The sequence below is a fragment of the Urocampus carinirostris genome, chromosome 11 (assembly GCF_059441175.1).
Source record: "Urocampus carinirostris isolate Australia breed hairy pipefish chromosome 11, RoL_Ucar_1.0, whole genome shotgun sequence".
NCBI classification, from domain to species: Eukaryota; Metazoa; Chordata; class Actinopteri; order Syngnathiformes; family Syngnathidae; genus Urocampus; species Urocampus carinirostris.
This window is the reverse complement of record NC_142359.1, coordinates 14,773,330-14,779,575: the sequence shown is the minus strand read 5'-3', so window position 1 is coordinate 14,779,575 and position 6,246 is coordinate 14,773,330. Positions and strand designations below refer to the sequence as shown.

The 6,246-nt window shown below is 37.4% G+C and overlaps 1 non-coding gene across 1 annotated transcript; it reads left to right on the top strand.

Annotated features, from left to right (window-relative positions):
• The first annotated feature begins 4,518 nt into the window (after positions 1–4,518).
• trnat-cgu (transfer RNA threonine (anticodon CGU)) lies at positions 4,519–4,591 on the top strand. The gene has a single exon. It is a non-coding gene; the product is annotated as a tRNA-Thr (tRNA).
• The last annotated feature ends 1,655 nt before the right edge of the window (positions 4,592–6,246 follow it).

Genomic DNA, 6,246 nt, shown 5'->3' with positions numbered 1-6,246 from the left:
TTATTACTCAGTGGCGGGCCGTGCATTTCACACCTAGGCCCTCATCAGGCCGCTCACATAAAACACATCAATAATAACCTCGGAAAATTCCACTAGTATTAGAGGAATACAGTCACATTTTACTCACCAATTTGTGCACGAATACATCATCCAGCCCAAGGCATAAGAGAGCTAAGCAGCTTGCTTACGGCCCCGCTACCACTAGGGGGCCCCCAAGATGGGTGAACTTTTTTGGTCCCATTGTCACTTTGGGTGTCCGCTCAAAAATACTTCTACACAAATACAACAAAAAGACTACATGATATCTACAAAACTAAATATAAAATATAGTGCTTAAAAACAGGGGCCTAATATATATAATTTTGCTTTTAATCTGAAAATAAAAAAATTGTATAGAAATATTCCAAAAATACCACTACAGTAATACTCTATTACAAAATACTACTACAGAATGATTTACTCCAAAAATACTACAAAAGACACCTACAGTAATATTACAAAAATACTAAAGAAATATGACAAAACTATGGAAATACTACATAAATTCTACAAAAATACTGCTAGACTACTGCTCAGGAAATACATCAATTACACTCCTACTGAAATACAAGAAAAATACCAATACATAATACTATAATATGGTAAATGGTAAATGGTCTGCATTTATATAGCGCTTTTCAAGTCAAAGAAGACCTCCCAAAGGCTTTACAATGTGCTTCACAGTTACCCATTTACACACACACTCACACACCAATAGCGGCCATGCAGCCATGCAAGGTGCCAACCTGCTTATTTGGGGGCATTAAGGATTCAATGTCTTGCCCAAGGACACTTCGACATATAACCGGAGGAGCCGGGAATTGAACCTGCAATCTCTTGATCCCAAGACCAGCGCTCTACAAAAAACTTCTAGAGAAATATTACTACAAAAGTAGTACTACAAGAGATTTACAACGGAAATACTGCAAATTACACCTATCGCGATGGTACAAAAATTCTCATTTGGAAATATCACAAAAATATTACAAAAACAAAAGTACAGTAACATTGTACTACAAAAATACCGGTACTACGGATATACAACAAACATTGTCATATGGAAATACTACAAAATACAAAAAATATAGTACACAAATACTAAAAAGAAATAATACTACATTAATACTACAAAAATACTATAATAATAAAACGACAGTAATAATACAAAAATACTACGAAAATACTACAGATATTCAACAAAAAATCAACTTTCGAAACAAAATTACTACAGAAATACTAAAAAAATACTACTACGGAAATACTACATAAAAATTACTTCAGAAATACTACAAAAAATGTACAAAAATAAAACTACAGTAACACTACAAAAAATGCATCACTTCAATAAAAATCCGACTTAAGAAATAATAAAAAAAAAAAAACTAAAAAAAACAGTTATACTTCAAAAATAAATAACAAATGTTGTTATTGTAGCCTTCAAGTCTGCCGTCATTAAACCCACGCTTAAGCGACCTAACTTTGACCCAGAAAGCCTAGGTAATTATAGGCCAGTGTCAAATCTGCCATTTCTTGCGAAATTACTTGAAAAGGTCGTTGCACAGCAGCTAAATGACTTCATGTCAGAAAATAACCTTTTTGAAACTGTCCAGTCAGCATTTAGAGCAAATCATTCTACTGAGACAGCCCTTGCAAAAGTAACCAATGATCTCCTTTTAACAATAGATTCTGGTGCCTCATCAATGTTACTGCTGCTGGATCTCAGCGCTGCTTTTGATACGGTCGACCACAACATATTATTGATTCGTCTAGAACGCATTGGTATCTCAGGAACTGTACTCTCGTGGTTTAGGTCCTACCTGTCAGACAGGATGCAATGTGTTAACTATGGCAATATGACCTCTAAACAATCTAATGTCCCTTGTGGTGTTCCTCAAGGCTCTGTACTTGGCCCCCTTCTTTTTAGTATTTATATGATCCCGCTTGGTGACATTATCCGCAAGTATAATATTAGTTTCCATTGCTATGCAGATGACACTCAACTGTATGTGCCACTGGAAAAAACTGGACATTTAAGTTTTAGAAATCTGGAGGATTGCCTTACTGAGATTCAAAGATGGATGTCAAATAATTTTTTACGCCTTAACCCAGAAAAAACTGAAATGTTGATTATTGGTCCAGCTCACTGTCGTCATTTGTTTTCAAACATTACCCTGAACCTAGACAAATGTAATATCACCCATAGTGACTCGGTCAAAAATCTAGGTGTTATATTTGATCCTAATCTGTCGTTTCAGTTACACGTGAAAAATATTACTAGAATAGCTTTCTACCACCTCCGTAATATTGCGAAGATTCGTTCAATGCTGTCCCAATCAGATGCAGAGATTTTAATTCATGCGTTTATTACTTCTCGGCTTGATTACTGTAATGTATTGCTTTCTGGTCTCCCGATGTCTAGCATTAAAAGTTTGCAGCTGGTTCAGAATGCGGCAGCTAGACTTTTGACTAAGACTAAAAAGTTTGAGCATATTACACCTGTATTGGCCAACTTGCACTGGCTCCCTGTCCACTTAAGATGTGACTTTAAGGTTCTCTTATTAACATATAAATGTTTGCATGGGCTTGCACCCTCTTATCTCTCTGATTTGATTTCCCCCTATGTTCCTGCACGGAGTCTGCGCTCGGAAAATGCCGGTGTACTTGTGATTCCGAGAGCCAAGAAGTCTGCGGGCTCGAGAGCGTTCTCCATCCGGGCCCCGGTGTTGTGGAATGCCCTGCCTCTGGAGATAAGATCTGCAACCTCAACGGAAGTTTTTAAATTGAGGCTTAAGACACACTTCTATTCCAAAGCATATGATTGATGCCCACCTCGTATTCTGTTTTGTCCTGTCTTTTTCTGAGGCCTGCCTGGCTGATACGAAGGAGAAGGATGATTTGGGATGGGTCAGCGGACCGGGGTCTGACCTGCAGCATGTCATCCCCTGCATTTACCAGCTGGCGTCATCGTTGATGTCATGCTCTTTCCGGACATTTTCAACATCTTACCTAGTGTTTACTATTCTGTGTACAGTAATGCTAATTGTAATTCACCCTGTTCAATCCTGGAAGGGGGATTACCACATGTGAGGTCCTTTCTCAAGGTTTCTCTTTTCTCCTCACACTGAGGTTTTTGAGTTTTTCCTTGCCCGCATGCTGGTTTGCTAGTTTAAGATCAGGTAATTGTGTAATTTTGTAACTGTAATCCTGTGCAGTCCTTTGAGACATTTTTGTGATTAAGGGCTATATAAATAAATTTGACTTGACTTGACTTGACTTGACAAATAAAGTGTTTAAAACAGGGACATCATTTACTATTCTGCTGTAATTGTTCCAAAACCAATTTGATTGAACTAATAAATTTCAAAAGAAGTATAACATGTCACATGCCGCCCCTGACTCCAAATAGTTGCCCACCCCTGGAGTAGAACATGGAATGAGTTCTAGTATGGATGCAAATTATCAAGTAATAGTGGGCCCCAAATCTAATTTTGCTTAGGGCCCCATGAGGGCTTGGGCCAGTCCTGCATCATCCTTTCTTTCTTCATGAAGATTTCAATAACTCGATTATCCACAAACGGTGTACACAAGAATTTTCTCTTTGCATTTTTGTTGTGAAACCCCCATTACTGCCCCCTAGCCAGTCGAAATTTGTGAAACCGTTGACTTTTCCCAAGGCCTGCTAGCAGGCGCTCAGTATCGGTATCTGATTGGCTAAACCAGGGGTCTCCAATGTGGTTCCCGCGGGCACCAGAGAGCCCCCTAAGGACAGTTAAGATGCTCGCAGACATGTACTGAAAATAGCTCACCCGTGCTGGGTCATTGTGATTTTCTAGTAAAATGATTATGATTATTTTTTTGCACCACCCTAATCTTAATTATTAAACTGGTAATAACATAGTAGCCACATAGAAACAACATGATAAGTTGTTATTTTAGAAATTCAATGAATAAATTCCAGTACATGGGCTTCATTTTTTTTTTAATATCGATGATTATTTTCGAGCAACTAATTGAGACTAGAGTTAGAATTTATTCATGTATTAAACATTTTTTAGTTTTTCTTTTTAGAACAATAGTTTTAGCAGTGCATGGACAATAAGATTAGAGTTTGCACGATCAAACTACTAGGCTGGGCCTACTGCCCTCTAGCGGCCAGAGTGAGAATTTGGTGGTCATCGATTAAAAAAAAGTAAAACTTTTGATAGAAGTAACCTAAAAGAGGGGTCTCCAAGGTGGGGTCCCCTAAGGGACAGCTGAAGTGCCTGGGAACTTGTTATGAAACTCGCTCACCAGTGCTGGGTTATTGTGATTTTCTAGTAAAATGTGTTTTTGTGATTTATCTATTTAACCTTACTTCCAATAATTAACATGATGATACCAGAGTAATTTTAAAGTTAATTTTCTTGTAGTTGGTCTGGTTATTTTAGTCAAGTCTTGAACTTCTCCATTTTGGATGAGAGCCTTTTGACTACAAACTTGGGCCCTGTAGCTCAGTGGTTAGAGCACTGGTCTCGTAAATCAGGAGTCATGAGTTCAATTCTCATCAGGGCCTGTCTAATTTAATTTTAACTTAACTGATACCTTCTACTTTAAGAGAATGTTCGACGGGGAGTGTTCTATTGACATGAGTTAATTTAGACCAGGGGTCTCCAACGTGGGGTCTCAAACGTAGTGCCTCCAAAGGATAGCTAGGATGCCTGCGGACCTGTTTTGAAAATAGCTAATCATTGCGGGGTCATTGTGATTTTCTAGTAAAATGATTTGTTTTAGATGTTGGCTGGGTTTATTTAACCCTCGTTCCAATAATTAACCTGGTAATAACATAGTAACAACATAGTAACCACCGGGGGGCGTTACTGGGGGTGGGCTGTTGTGCAGTACCCACCCACGGGCAGGCTCCGCCCCCTCCAAATAAAATTGGATGTAGTAATGAGGGGAGTCTGGGCAGCGCATATGCTACATGAATGGACCTGTGAGCGAGAGTGAGTGCTTTTGCTAGCTTCCATTTATTTGAAACAATGGTAACACTTAAGTAGCTTAAAAAAACACCATCTGACTCGATTACCAGCCCAGATATTGTCAGTGGAACAAGAGAAGGAAGAACAGAGTCCAAACCAAAGCACAGGGCTGCCTACATTCCAGAGTAGGTGTTGCCTGTTGTAGTCCTTAAAAATTCTGTTTTCTTTTTAGAAAGCGGCTCTTTTGTCTCAGCCCACGAAAAAGAACTGGCTCTTTCAACTCCTCAAATAAAATCAGAAACAAGAAAGGAAAAAAGCAGGAAAAAAAATAAGAAAAATAGGAAAAACTGAGAAAAAAGGAAGAAAAAGCTAAGAAAAATGAAACAAAAGAAGAAGAAAAAAGTAAAGGGAAATAGAGAACAAAAGAAAAAAAAGAGGGTATAAAAAAGAGCAAAAAGCTTGCAGGAAAGAAACTGAAAAAAGAAAAGAGGAAAATGTACAGAGAAGAAAAAAAGCAAGACAAAGGGAGGAAAAAGAAGACAAAAATGCAAGAAATAAAGAAGAAAAAAACCCATCTTTTTTGGGGGGGGGGTCCCTTGATCAGTATATTACCAATATTCATGTAATATTATGCACAAAATTAATTGATATCTTTTTCTTTTTATAAATCTATTATTCAACTAATTTAAAATATCCATACACTTATTTAAACTTTGAACCTTTTTATACCGAGAATCCTACAAGCCAAACCACTGGAATCCCTGCCAGACACAAAAACATTTCAATTTTAAATATTGACTCTTCATTGCAATGACAAATAAACTACGAAATATAAGAAAAAAGGAAAAAATATACGATACAATTTTAACCTTTTATATACCCAACAAATTTAAAGTCAGCATAACAGAATCCATGCAAAAATGCATTTTGACCTATCACAAGAGGATAGATGGAAAGAAAAAAAGAAAGAAAGGAAGAATGAAAAGAAAAGATGGAGAGAGAAAAAAAGAAAGAGACAGAAAGAAAAAAGAAACAACGAAAGAAAGAAAAAGAGAAAGAAAGAAAGACTAGTAGATTGAGGAGAAAGAAAAAGAGAGGGAGAGAACAAGAGAAAGGGTGGGACAAAGAAAGAGAGAAAGGGAGAAAATGACAGAGAGATAAAGGAGAGAGATAGAGAGACAGAGAATGTTAAACAAAAGAGACAAAAATAGAAAGAGAGAAGGAGAGAAACAGTAGAGGAAAAAGAGGA